The following is a 14,881-nucleotide window of genomic DNA, read 5'->3' on the forward strand; positions in this document are numbered from 1 at the left end:
ATGACAAGCAGCCTTGGAGGCTGTTTTATCATTGCTAAGTTTGTCCGTACAGTTAATCCACAAGGCTTGTCTGTCCTTCCTGCATCTGATTGTTGACAAAAAACTACTTTGTATTCTCTACAATCAAACCATTGATGTTAAACCGCACAAACCTGTCATAAACAGCTTCCCCAGATCTGTTTTTTTAAAGCTAATTGCTGGTATCTTTTGGTCTCTACTCATCTGTGTCATTGAAAAAGAGCCCATTCTATTTACAATTCGTACATAGCCCTTTGCCATGACTCTGCTAAAATGTGCTTTCTTGTATCGGTTGCATTCCATAAGATCATAAGACATAGGAGCAGAAATTAGGCCAATTGGCCCATCGAGTCTGCTCTGCCATTCAATCATGGCTGATAAGTTTCTCAACTCCATTCTCCCGCCTTCTCCCTGTAACCTTTGATCCCCTTACCAATCAAGAACCTATCTATCTTGTTCTTAAATACACTCAATGACCTGGCCTCCACAGCCTTCTGTGGTAATGAATTCCATAGATTCACCACTCTCTGGCTAAAGAAGTTTCTCCTCATCTCTGTTCTAAAAGGTCTTCCCTTTACTCTGAGGCTGTGCCCTCGGGTCCTAGTCTCTCCTACTAATGGAAACATCTTCCCCATGTCCGCTCTATCCAGGCATTTCAGTATTCTGTAAGTTTCAATCAGATCCTCCCTCATCCTTCTGAACTCCATCAAGTATAGACCCAGAGTCCTCAAACGTTCCTCATATGTTAAGCCTTTTATTCCTGGGATCATTCTTGTGAACCTCCTCTGGACCTTCTCCAGGGTCAGCACATCCTTCCTGAGATACGGGGCCCAAAATTGCTCACAATATTCTAAATGTGGTCTGACCAGAGCCTTATAAAGCATCAGCAGCACATCCCTGCTTTTATATTCTAATCCTCTCAAAATAAATGCCAACATTGCATTTGTCTTCCTAACTACCAACTCAACCTGCAAGTTAACCTTAAGAGAATCCTGGACTAGGACTCCCAAGTCCCTGTACACTCCAGATTTCTGAATTCTCTCCCCATTTAGAAAATAGTCTATGCCTCTATTCTTCCTACCAAAATGCATGACCTCACACTTCCCCACGTTGTATACCATCCATTCGTTCGAGTCTATCTTTCTCGATGAATTCCAGACATCTGGTCCCAGAATTGTCCTTCGTAAACATCCTGCATTGTTAGATGGTATATTTAATGTGAATATTTGGGAAATACGTGCGATCAATAAGAAGCGAATTTGAATTCCACGTAATTTTAGAATTGCTATCCAGTTGTTGTGTATTGTATTTATCATTCTGACCGAAGCACAGACTGTGATTGGCTGTTACTGTTTTAGATATTTTTCTAACAAAATACTTCCAGTTTTCAGTAACGTTCAAAGTCGGGTGACACTAGTACCCAGTGTACAGGAAACATATGAACTAGGAGCAGGAGTAGGACACTCGGCCCTTCGAGCCTGCTCCACCATTCAATAAGATCATGGCTGATCTGATTGTAACCTCTCGCCTACACCCGATAATCTTTTGCTCCCTTGTTTATCAAGAAGACTCTAATTCACTGATTGTTGAGGAACGGGTTCTAAAGACTCAGTAACCTCCAAGAGAACAAAAATTCTCCTCATCTCTATCTTAAATGAATGACTCCTTATTTTTAAACAGTGACCCCTAGTTCTAGATTCTCCCACAAGAGGAAACATCCTCTCCACATCCATCCTGTCAAGACCCCTCAGGAATTTTTTTTTATTTGTTCATGGGATGTGGGTATCACTGGCTAGGCCTGCATTTATTGGCTATCGCTAATTGCCCTTGAGAAGATGCCTTCTTGAATCTCTGCAGTCCCTGTGGTGTAGGTACACCCACAGTGCTGTTAGGGAAGGAGTTCCAGCATTTTGACCCAGCCACAGTGAAGGAACAGTGAAATATTTCCAGGTCAGGATGGTGAGTGACTTGGAAGGGAACTTCCAGGTGGTGTTCCCATGTATCTGCTGCCCTTGTCCTTCTAGGTGGTTATGTTTGTGGGTTTGGAAGGTGCTGTCCAAGGAGACTTGGTGAGTTCCTGCAGCGCATTCAGTAGATGGTACACACTGTTGCCACTGTGTGTCGGTGGTGGAGGGAGTGAATGTTTGTCGATGGGGTGCCAATCAATGGGCTGCTTTGTCCTGGATGGTGTCAAGCTTCTTGAGTGTTGTGAGAGCTGCACTCATCCAGGCAAGTGGGGAGTATTCCATCATACTCCTGACTTGTGCCTTGTAGATGGTGGACAGGCTTTGGGGAGTCAGGAGATGAGCTGCTCACTGCAGGATTCCCAGCCTCTGACCTGCTCTTGTAGCCAGAGTATTTATATGGCTGGTCCAGTTAGTTTTCTGGTCAATGGTAACCCCAAGGATGTTGATAGTGGGGAACTCAGTAATGATAATGCCATTGATTGTCAAGGGGCAATGGTTAGATTCTCTCTTGTTGGAGATGGTCATTAGACTATAGGAAAGATTCAAACTTCTGCAACCCGATTCAATATGTGGGACTCCTGTCCATAGGTTGGGAAATGTTTAAAATTTCATTTTCCACAAAACATTTCACACCATCCTAGTAAATTGACAGTTTTCTGATTTTCATTTTTGAATAAAATGTATTTGGTATTCGCTTCTAACAACAGAGTATTCTAAAAAGCCCATGTACAAGAAACGTTTGCTCAAATGTTATGTCTGGTCAACAGGTCTCTATGACTGTGAAACCCGGAATGTAGGCAACAAAATTATCAAAGACTTGAAGCCTTGGAAATGTGGACATATCGAATAATGTTTAGAATATCTTGGAAAGAAAGAGTAAACATTGAGAATGTCCTGGAGGAGAATGAAATCCAGAAGAGGCATGATAGACAACATCAAAAGTTGATAATGGATTATTTTGGTCATCTCATAAGATGCCACAATATAGTCAGAATACTGCTTAAAGGCCATATCAATGGTAAAAGGAGCTGAGGAAGACCAAATGTTTCCTGGACAGGCAACATCACAGAATGGGTAAACATGAGCTATCAGGGGACAGTGACGACACCTCACAGTGGAAGTGACTGGTGCAGCATTACATCCAACCCTCGATAAGAGGAAGGAATCTGAAGAAGAGGGAAGACTTTAATGGGTAATATACTGCAACCTGAATCAGAAACAAAACAAAAATGGAGTAATATAAACCAACATTGCTAGTCAGTCAGAGCGTGAAAGAGAAAAATCGACCAGCAGCCAATCTGGTACTACAATTATTTTTATTGTATTTAAATTGATCACAGTGAGAAGGCTGAAGTGATTGTCTTTGGTCCCTCCACTTACATCTCCTTACCATTGATTCCATCCTCTCCTGCTGTCACTGTCCCACTGTTGGCAAACCTGAACTGCATTTTGGCCCCATATCCTCTCTGTCACAAAGAACATCTACTTTCACCTTGGAAAACACATTGTTCAGCATCACCCCAGTTTACGAAGCACCCGTGTATGCCTTTCTGGTTCAACTACACTCATGATCATTCTGGCTAGTCTCCCATATTCCACCCTCCATGGGTCTAGCTGTATTGAACCTATCCTGTCTCATAATATGTTCCATTGGCCCATCATCCCCGAGCTTGCTGACCTACATTGGATCTACATCCTCAACATCCTCTATGCTTTCATCCTAGAGTCTTAAAACAAGTGGCTGCAGAAATAGTAGGTGCATTGGTTGTGATTTTCCAAAAACACCCAGATTCTGGAAAGGTCCCAGCAGATTTGAAAATCATTAATGTAACACCCCTATTCAAGAAATAAGGGATACAGAAAGCATGAAACTATAGGCCAGTTACCCAAACATCCATCACGGGAAAAATGATAGAATCCAATGCAGGACATTTAAAAAATCATAATGCAATCAGGCTGAGTTAATGTGGTTTTGTGAAAAGGCAATAGCGTTTGACTAATTTATTAGAATTCTTTGAGGAAGTAACAAGCAAGGTGGATAAAGGGGAGCCTGTAGATGTGGTGTACTTGGATTTCCAAAAGGCATTCAACAAGGTACCACATAAAAGGTTACCACACAAAATATGAGCTCATGGTCTAAGGGGTAACATGTTAGCATGGATGGAGGATTGGATAACTAACAGGAAGCAGACAGTAGGGATTAATGGGTCATTTTTGGGTTGGGAAGATTTAACTAGCGGAGTGCCACAGAAATCAGTGCTGGGCCTTAACCATTTACAATCTATATTAGTGACTTGGATGAAGACTCAATGTATGACAGCTACATTTGCTGATGACACAAAGATAGGTAGGAAAGTCAGGAGGACCTTAGGAGTCTACAGAGGGAGTTAGGTTAAGTGAATGGACAACAGCTTGGCAAATGGAGTATAATGTGGGAAAATATGAACTTGTTTACTTTGGCAGGAAGAATAGAAGAATAAAACAGCAGTATATTATTTGAATGGATTGTGACTGCAGAACTCTACAGTACAGTGGGATCTGAGTGTCCTGGTACCTGAATCACAAAAAGTTGGTATGCAGGTGCAGCAAGTGATTAGGAAAGAAAACTGAATGTTGGTTTTTATTGCAAGGGGAATTGAATAAAAAAGTAGAGACATTATGCTACAGTTGTACAGGGCATTGGTGAGACCACATCTGCAGTACTGTGTACAGTTTTGTCTCCTTACTTAAGAAAGGATATAATTGCATTACAAGCAGTTCAGGGAAGGTTCACTAGACTGATTCCTAAAATCAAGGGATTATTTCATGAGGAAAGGTTCAGTAGTTTGGGCCTATACCCATTGTAGTTTAGAATAATGAGAGGTGATCTTATTGAAACATATAAGATCCTGAGGGAACTGGACAGAGTGGATGCTGAGAGGATATTTCCACTTGTGGGAGAGCCTAGAACCAGGAGAGACAGTTTAAAAATTAGGGGTCCCCCATTTAAGACTGTAATAAGGAGAATTTTTTTTCTCTCAGAGGGTCATTAGTCTGTGAAATATTCTTCCCCAGAGAGCAGTGGAGGCTGGGTCATTGAATATATTCAAGACTGAGATAGATGGATTTTTGATCAACAAGGGAGTCAAGGGATATGGGGGACAGACAGGAAAGTGGAATTGAGACTACAGTCAGATCAGCCATGATCTTATCGACTGGCAAAGCAGGCTTGAGGGGCTGAATGGCCTACTCCTGCTTCTAATTTTTGTACTCTTGCATTCTTGTGTACATGCTTAAGCTTTTAATTCTGCAGCATTGCTTTTAAGTTCCTTCATGACCATCCCCATTATATCTCAATAACCTCCTCCAGTCCTATAATCCCATAAATATTGTTCCAATGACTCCAGCTTCATTCAGCTTTCCACACCAACTTCCTGACTAGGAAGAGGCACCATTCAGTCATCATCCAAAATGCACATAGGAGCAAATTTCATTATGATTCTCTGAATATATAAAGTAATGGGAGCCTCACCGATTTAGCTTCTTTCTGAGTCCAATGATACTGCGGCCCTTTTAAAATTAGTTGAATGTTGCAAAATATTAAGAGGGAATTTTGTTCTCAGAACAACCATCATTTTCCATGTTCAGACATACTTCTTGTTTCACAAGAAGAAACTGATTTTATGTCCTCTCTAGCATGTTACCTGCATTGTGTTAATAAAATGTAAAGTCCCTTAGTGGTACAGAAGTTAAATATTGCTGAATATTTTCATCTTGCACTCGTCCAGGACAAATGCAAGAATGCCAAATTTCAAAGGATCACAACAATTTATACTACAGGAGAAAAGGGTGCTGATTGGCACCTCAACTCTGATTGGCTGAGGCATTGCCATGGAGAAAGCAGTGGGTAACTATAGGCTCCCACGCTCTAGAGTAATTTAGAAAAAGCTTCAGTAACATCTGTCTCTTTTCAGTAATATACAAAATGTAAAGTTCTAATGTGGTGGCATTAGCCTGAACAGGGGCACGAAGAGGAAGAGTTTACCTGGACACTGGACACAGTGAAATCATCGATCCATTTATAAAGTGTTTAAGGTGTTGTCACATTTCACAAACAAAACTCTCTCCGTTCACCATTTTTGCAGAAATTTCATTTTTCCTTTCAAACAGAATTCATTGTTAATAAAAGTTTTTTGGTTCTAATGTCTCTGCCTACTAGAACCAAGCCGTTGAACACAATAATCAGCAAATACTTGTGCAAGGCACAGCCTTATCCAGTAGTGGCTGCAATAACTTTGGAATGTGGAGATGTAGAAATGCGGAAATATACATCGTCCCAGGGGCCAGTAAGATCCCTGAAACTGACACCATAGTCCAACCTCAGCCAATCAGGTTGCAGAAGCAGGAACGAACCGTGTCCTGTCACTAGGGCCCAGAAAGATTCTGGTTCAGTCGCAAATCAATCAAATTCTATTAAAAAAAATATCTGCTGCTTACAATCTGTTCTCATCTTAACCACACCACCAGTCCCCCATCTCTCGCCCGCTCCGTCCCTACAGCCACACACACACACACACACACACACAAAAACTGACTCCGTCCCCAAACTCCAGATCTCAGTCCTTTTACTTCAGCTCACGTTTCTACTTTTACATTCCAGACTCTCCTGTCTGCCGCTCCCCCCCCCGCCCCCCCATCCCCCGCTGGTCTGCAGAAGAGTCATACTCTGTCAACTCTGTTTCTCTCTCCACAGATGCTGCCAGACTTGCTGAGTTTTTCCAGGTAATTCTGGAAACGTTAACTCTGTTTTCCTCCCTCCACAGATGCTGTCAGACCTGCTGAGTTTTTCCAGCATTTTCTGTTTTTAGTTGTCTACAGCCTTTGTCCTTAAGGGCGTTTCAGGGGCTATAGGACTGTTCAACACTGATGTGAATTAAATTTCCCCACTGTTCCAGGCTTAAATGGGAACAGCCCGGATGACCTAGGCTAATTTGATCCATTTTTGGAGTTAAAATCCTACATTTTGTTACCGAGCAATTTAAAGCGAACGAGCTTTGGCCTTAGATACTTGCTATAATTTAACTGTTGCATTTGCTAAGTCTGTGACGGGTTGTACCGTGTAATGTTGCTCAGACAGAAATCTTCTCCCAACCCCCTTATGTTTTACTTTGGTCAGTTTCCCAAAGCTGCATGAAACCACACTGCTCCGGCCTCTATGAAGCTCACAGATGGCAGAGTGTTCCTTTTCTATTGAAGACAAGATGTTAGTGTTAGCGGAGCGCAGCATTTTAACACCAACAGCAGTAACCGTGTGCTTCCTATCAATTCCTATCAGCCCCACTGCTCATGGAACCGCGAGCGTCTATGTTTCCGCCGCTTGATTACCTTCCGCTGAAATTTGGTAACAAACTCTTACAACTTCTGCTGAAGAGTCATACGGACTCGAAGTGTTGACTCTGTCCTCCTCTCCGCCGAGGCTGCCAGACCTGCTGAGTTTTACCAGGTATTTTTTATTTTTTTGTCTTAAAACTAGTTTCTGCACTCGAATGTAACCTACCCCCCTTTTTTGTTTTTGGAATGCCCCGTTCTTAAAGTCTGAAATGTTGGTCGCACGATAGCCCTGGACTCGGAAAGCTGCTCCCGGATAACAGAGGCTGGTAAAACCGCTGCTCGCAACGACCGGTTGTCTGATTTTTTTTTTGTTTTAAAGAAATGGGAGAGAGAGAGGGAGGGAGGGAGGGAGGGAGGGTGAAACCAGGCGTCCTGTGGTTTTCTCGTTAAGGAGATGGGGGGTTGGGTGGGTGCTGTACTTACTTGGCAATCTGGTTGTTGTCGAGGTGAGACAGTGTCCAACCAGACGCCTCATGCCTGTTGTTTATTCAGCTGAACCGGGAGCTGGAGGGATATAAAAAAAAGGGAGAAAACGCTATTAGGTTTTCCACAAACACCATTGGCTGCGGGACTGAAACAGCAAAAGAGCCACCCAAAGGCTCTTTTCTGAAACCCAGAATTTCACACATCACTCACCCCTGGAGCACTCAGCTGTCTCAATGAGAAGTACCAAGGTTACACCACTGCCAATTTTTTTTTATTTAAACCATCAAAAGGAGTTTTCCTAATCCAAGCTTTTATCGGTCGCCTCATACTCTCGTTAAAAACATTCAATGCCAAGCTTCTCCCTTAGTAACACCCAAAGTCACTCCAAGACGTTATTTTTTTAATGCATAAAATGGCCCTTAGAATTCTTCCCAATCCCTCATTTTGTTTCCTGCGACTAAAGATGACATTTTCCCCCTTGTTATTAATATTCCAAATGGGAAACGCTTGCGGTGTCTTACTGTCCAGTTTCGGGGGGGGGGGGGGAATAATACGGAGCATAAATAGAAACCTGCGAATAAGATACCCTTAACGGAAAGAATGGATTCTCGCTGCGGAGAAGATAGGGTTTAGTCGTGATTTAGTTAAAACTGTGAGTCATGTGTAATTATCCGGATGAGCTGATCACTATTCATTCACTAACATTCGGTTAAATGCCATTGATTCAATATTGCGGCGTTATCTGCAAATTAACATCTCAGCTGCTGCTATCGGGCTCCTTGTCCAGCTTGGTACATAGTGAGCATGGAATGTAAATACCGGTCACAGTCTGTGTAAACCCTGCACAAAAAGGTAAAGACAATTACAATCCTTCAATCACTTCAGAAAGGGAAGCGTTCTAGAAACATAGAAACTAGGAGCAGGAGGGGGTCATTCGACACATGGAGCCATTCAATATCACCATGGCTGATCCTCTATCTATCTCAAGGCCATATTCCCACATTCTCTCCATACTCCTTGATGCCCCCAGTATCCAAAAAACATTCTTTCTTGAAGATACTCAGTGACCTGGCCGCCACAACTTTCTGTGGTAGACAATTCCACAGGTTGACCACCCTCTGAGTGAAGAAATGTTTCCTCATCTCAGCCCTAAATGACCTGCCCCTTATCCCGAGACTGTAGCCCTTGGTTCTAGACTCCCAACCAGGGGAAACATTCTCCCTGCATCCAGTCTGTCTAGCCCTGTTAGAATTTTATACCTTTCAATCAGATCCCCTGTCATTCTTCTAAACTCTAGTGAATACAGGCCCAGTCCAACTAATCTCTCCTCATAGGACAGTCCTGCCACCCCCAGTATCAACCTTAGCCGCATTCCCTCTTAGGTAGGGAGACCAAAACTGGTAAATGTCAGCCGATATTCCGCAGGTTGACTTTTATGTGCATAATGAAGTGATCGCGATGGTTAGAAAAATGTATAATATCAGTGTGGAGGTTCCTATGGAGTGAGACCCACACCAATTGTGGTACACCTTTTTTGGGGCTCTATTGTTAAAGGGGGAGACGGGCAGGTACCTCACTATCTGGATACAGAGAACCTTTTTCCACACCCACTCTGCTGATATATCTTTTCCCTACGTAAATTATTTGTTATTAGCTTAGTTCAGCAAACATTCGTTTTATGAAGCGAAATAAAATGTGACGGAAGATTTGCTGTAATGTAAGCGGCTTTACATTACACATTCGACAATATATTCCCACGTTTCATAAACAGGCAAGATATGGCAAGATTGTAAGATGCTGATGTTATTTCAGGCTATTGCTACTTTATATGGATGCACAATTCTTGATGTTAAACAACGTTGCTGGATAAAATGTCCTACTTTAGTTAAGAGGAAGTTCACAACATTTCACTTTTAATCTCGCATCTACCTCATCCACGAGTAAATGTTTAAAATCATAGCACAGAGAATTGCTGATGAAGGGCAGGTCGAAGATGTCACGATGATACCACGATCATATACATTTTTTAACAGTCAGCGTTCAACACCATCAAAACGACGAGTCCTCGTCCTCGCTCAGAAGTGAAACATTTTAATTGTTTCTGTCTCTCATTCGAAATGATAATTATAATGCACCAGAAAGGCAACATGGGAAAGTATCAGAGCAGTGACATATAAACACCATGTGAATAGTTATTACACCGGGCAGGCAAGTAACAGTGGATCTGAGTACAGACATAGGCTGATGACAAGATGGGAAGGATCAGAGCTATTTGTGAAACATGATGGAATCCCAAATTACAGCCAAAGACCATATGAAGAACACATATATACAATTTTCCACAATTCATCTAAACTCCAGTTTCCATTGAATGGTAGATCACGTTTAGACTAAGTCTTTAGGTTTCGCAATGACACTAAAGTTGGGCTGACCGCGAGTGAGTGACAGACAAGTGTATAAATGAAATGCTTATCAGGCGGTCAACCGTCAAAACAGCCCCCACCAACCCCCAACCCACCTCTCGCTGAACATCGGTAATCATTCACGTGAATGTCTCTTTCTACTGCACCTTTGGTAACAAAGCGCTATTAAACTGAAGTTATTGCAGTAAGTGAGAGGAGGTTTACCTTGTACCAGGTGCAGTTGAACTGGCGCAAGTGTGCACCACAATTTCCAACCATCCTGGTTTAACATTCCCACCCCCCCAATGTCCTCCCACTTTATTTCCCACAACTGAAACTACAGATAAGCGTTAATATAAACAGTGGTCGCTCAGGGCGATGGTAACCCTCCTATGTCTTGCCTGAATAACCATCCTTTAGGTGTGTATCAACAGGCTGTCTGGCTGCAACCAGTTTTTATCCCATATTTACTTGGGATCTCTACGTAAGCACTGCCCTTTGGAGCCAAGTTGGAGCAGGAACCCTGGATATCTCTCCGTCTCCCTGAGGACTAACAGCGGCACTGAAACCAGTCAATTCAGCATCAGCTGGGAATCAAACCGGGAAACTTGTTCAGTATTGCTGATCAGTTCTGCACCGAGCCGTGTTTTTACCCACGAGGGAAATGGGCGGCAGCAGCACCCCTCCCCCACCCCACATCCCAGTGGAAAACACCTCGGGCTATTTCCCATGTAAAAGCTGTAATATAAACGTGAATGTTGATGTTTGGCAAAATGTACATGACATTTGATACAATATTAGCAAATTATCAGAATTTAAATCTTGGATCAGAGTAGGGAAGTAATTATATACTCCAATGCAACATGCTTAGCTCTTTCAACCTGAAGCATAACAAATTAAAGGATACATAATAGCATTAACAGAGTTTTTTTTAAGTTGAATGGGTCTTTTGGACATATTATTTTCCCTGCTTCTGCTCCTATGGAGAAACTCAAGCAACCCAGTGCTCAAGAAGCTGGTCGTACCAGGGCAGCCTAGATTGATTTACTCCTTACGACCCATGCTCTCTGTGCCGCTCTGTGAAAGCAGGCTTGAGATTAATGTCAAAATGTGCAAACATATTTTATCAACATACATGGCTAGGAAGAGAAAACAGGACTTTTGGATGGAGGGGAGAGTAGTAGCTCATAATTCAGATATGGATAACGAAGGCTATTCTGTCTATCCGAGCTCATCACATTAGTTTAAATTTTGCTTTTATTTGTGGTAGTGTTTGGTACTGCACAATCTACAGTATTCCCATCACATTCGTTAAGGTGCTACATGAAAGTCTTTTGCACAAGAAATGAATTGCTCACAGTATTGGGGATAATGAATTAGCATGGATTGAGGATTGATTAACATACAGAAGACAGAGAGTCGGGATTAATGGGTCCTTTTCAGGTTGGAAAGATGTAACTAGTGGAGTGCCACAAGGTTCAGTCCTAGGACCTCAATTATTTATTTGGAGGAGGGGGCAGAGTGTAATGTATCCAAATTTGCTGATGATACAAAAACAGGTGGGAGGCTATGTTGTGATGAGGACAAAAGGAACCTGCAAGGGGATATAGATAGTTTGAGTGAGTGGGCAAAAAATTGGCAGATGGAGTTTAATGTAGGAAAGTGTGAGGTCATGCACTTTGATAGAAAGAATCAAAAGGCAGACTATATTTAAATGGAGAGAGACTCCAAAAAATGCAACACAGAAGGATCTGGGTGTTCTTGTGCATGAGACACAAAAAGTTAGCATGCTGGTGCAGCAAATAATTAAGAAGGCAAATTGAATTTTGGCCTATATTGCGAGGGGGTTAGAGTTTAAAAATAGGGAAGTCTTGTTACAATTGTACAGGGTGTTGGTGAGGCCACACCTGGAGTACTGTGTACAGTTTTGGTCCCCGTATTTAAGAAAGGATATACTGGCATTGGAGGCAGTTCAAAAGAGATTCACTAGGGATTCCTGGGATGAAGGGGTTGATTTATCAAGAACAGCTAAACAGGTTAGGCCTTTATTCATTAGAGTTTAGAAGAATGAGGGATGATCTTATTGAAATGTACAAGATTCTGAGGGGCTTGACAGGGTAGATATTGAGAAGATGTGGGGGAATCTCAAACTAGGGGCATAGTTACAGAATAAGGGGACACTCATTTAGAACTGAGATGTGAAGGAATTTGCTCTCTCAGAGGGTAGTGAATGTCTGGAATTCTCTACCCCAGGGAGTTGTGGAGGCTAGATCACTGAAAGTGTTTAAAGAGGAGGTAGATAGATTTTTGAAATATAGGGGAGTTGAGGGCTATGAGGAGCTGGCACAAAAAAGGATCTGAAGCCTGGGACAGATCAGCCATGATCTTATTGAATGGTGGGGCAGGCTTGAGGGGTTAAAGGGCCACTCCTACTCCTCTTTCTTATGTTCTCATCCTAGCTGTTTCTTGGCTGAAGGATTTTGCCTCCAGAAGTTCAATTCCGCCCATTGTTCACTCTTTATGTCAAGAACCTCCTATGTCAATCCATTGCCTTTGCCAGTGTTTGCCTGTTATCCATGTCCTACTTTTATAATTTAATTTGAAGCAGTATTCTGGATTTACTTTTTCATATTGAACTCTGATAGAAGGTCATTGACCTAAAACATTAACTCTATTTCTCTCTCCCCAAACACTGTCCGACTTGAGTATTTCCAGCATTTTCTGTTTGCATTTCAGATTTCCAGCATCTGAAGGATTTTGCTTTTATATTACATTTTCACACGATTTACTGCCCTACATATTTATTTCAGGCTAAAACAGCTCAAGCTTCTCTATTTAGTTCTAATTTCTAAGTATTCCAACAGGGAATCAGCCTCATGGTTCCCCTCCAGGACATGATTGTCTTGTGTCTTGGTGATAAAACTGGACAGGGAAGTGCCATGCGATAAGAACATTATTGTTTTACATATGCATTGTATTTTCTTTCTTGGTTTGTTAAAATTCAGTGCTCCATTTACTTTATTGAGTGTTGCTTCACAGTGTTTCTACATGTGAATACCTCTAAAACTCTTCCAACTTCAGTCACAACTATTTCCACACCATTCATGTAATGTGTCATTTTTTTTCCATTTTTGTACTATAATTTACATATATCTGCACATCCTTGGCTGCCTCTTCAGATTCAACTATCCTGCCCTGTTTGGTATCATCTGTGAATTAACTAGTTTACACTGAGCTACAGAAGTAACCATAACAGCTGGCATAACATGAACAAGCTTAGGCCGATATTATATTCATTCACTATTTGAAGCCACTATCGTTTGTTGACCTAATGTTTTAGTTGGTTCAGTTCATGTGATAACTTTAGATCCTCTGCAGATAGGTGAGCTGTATTTGCTCGCATGTTGTAAATATACATAACTTCTAAGGGGCTGATGTCAAAATTCAAGAGAGAATTGTTCAGCATTTCTGTGACAGTTTATCGATCTCTGAATAATTCTCTTCATGCACTTTGTGTAGTTGCTACTAAAGTTTGATGTCTTCGTCTCCAAGATGCGGGGTCAATGCTCACTGTTGCATACAAGGAATTATTCATTAGTGACAGCTAGTTGTACAAAGCAGTCTTTGTGTGTTTGAATAATTGTTTATGTTATGTGAAGAGATCATTAGTTCTAGCTCCACATAGAATGAGCAGGCATATCTAACCTTACTTGGAATGCAGAGAAGTGTGGGGCTTAATAACAGTTCTCGCCCTGTTCTGAACATCTCTCATTAGTACAAGAAATGCTGCAAAGACTTGCTCTATCCAGAATGGCTAGTGGACAGCAGGAACAGGAATGGAATCCAAATCATAATGCCTCTGACAAACTCAGGGACCTAAAAACACATTTTGTATTTTGCTTTGCTTCTGAACAACAATAACTTGAAGGAAAAAAAAGACAAATGAAGCTTTAGGATCTAAAACTTTTGTTAATATTGACAATAGTAAAATTATTCCAAAGAGGAGATAAATCCAGGTGTTCATGCTAAATATTCAGGGTAATTAAAGTTTTCATTTCCATTTGCTAACATTGTTTAAATCATCACTTTTAATGTTCGTTATTTTATTTGTTCGTGGTATGTGGTTGATCTGGCAAGGGCAGCATTTAATACCCATCCCTTGAGAACATGGTGGTGCCCCCTTCCTGAACGACTGCAGTCGGTTAGGTAGTTCCAGGATCTTGACCCAGTAATGATCGACGAACAGAGGTCTATTTCCAAGGTGATGGAAATAAATTGGATCTTCTACCATCATATCCATAGCTCAAGGCTACAACATGCATGTAAAAGTATATGTTACCACAGCAACTCAAACTCTATGCGGGACCAGGGGGTGGGGATGCTGTTGGCTGGTTGGCTTGTGTGGATGGGTTTGATCCCTGTTCTGGCTGGGGTGGATTCAGGACCTGTCTCCTTGCCCTACTCATGGAGGGAGTTGTGGCACCATGTGTTGGACCTGCCTTTGGACAGAGAGCATAAGAACATTTAATAAACTATGGGATAATTAGAAGTGTATTTTAGGCAGGAATGTGGAGTTGGGGTTACAATCAGATCAGCCATGATCTTATTGAATGGCAAGCAAACTTGAGGGTCCGAGTGGCCTACTCTTGCTCTTAGTTCATATGTTCATATGTTTGCAGAGTTTCCTGGTTTAGAAGG

The sequence above is a fragment of the Carcharodon carcharias genome, chromosome 15, assembly GCF_017639515.1.
Source record: "Carcharodon carcharias isolate sCarCar2 chromosome 15, sCarCar2.pri, whole genome shotgun sequence".
NCBI classification, from domain to species: Eukaryota; Metazoa; Chordata; class Chondrichthyes; order Lamniformes; family Lamnidae; genus Carcharodon; species Carcharodon carcharias.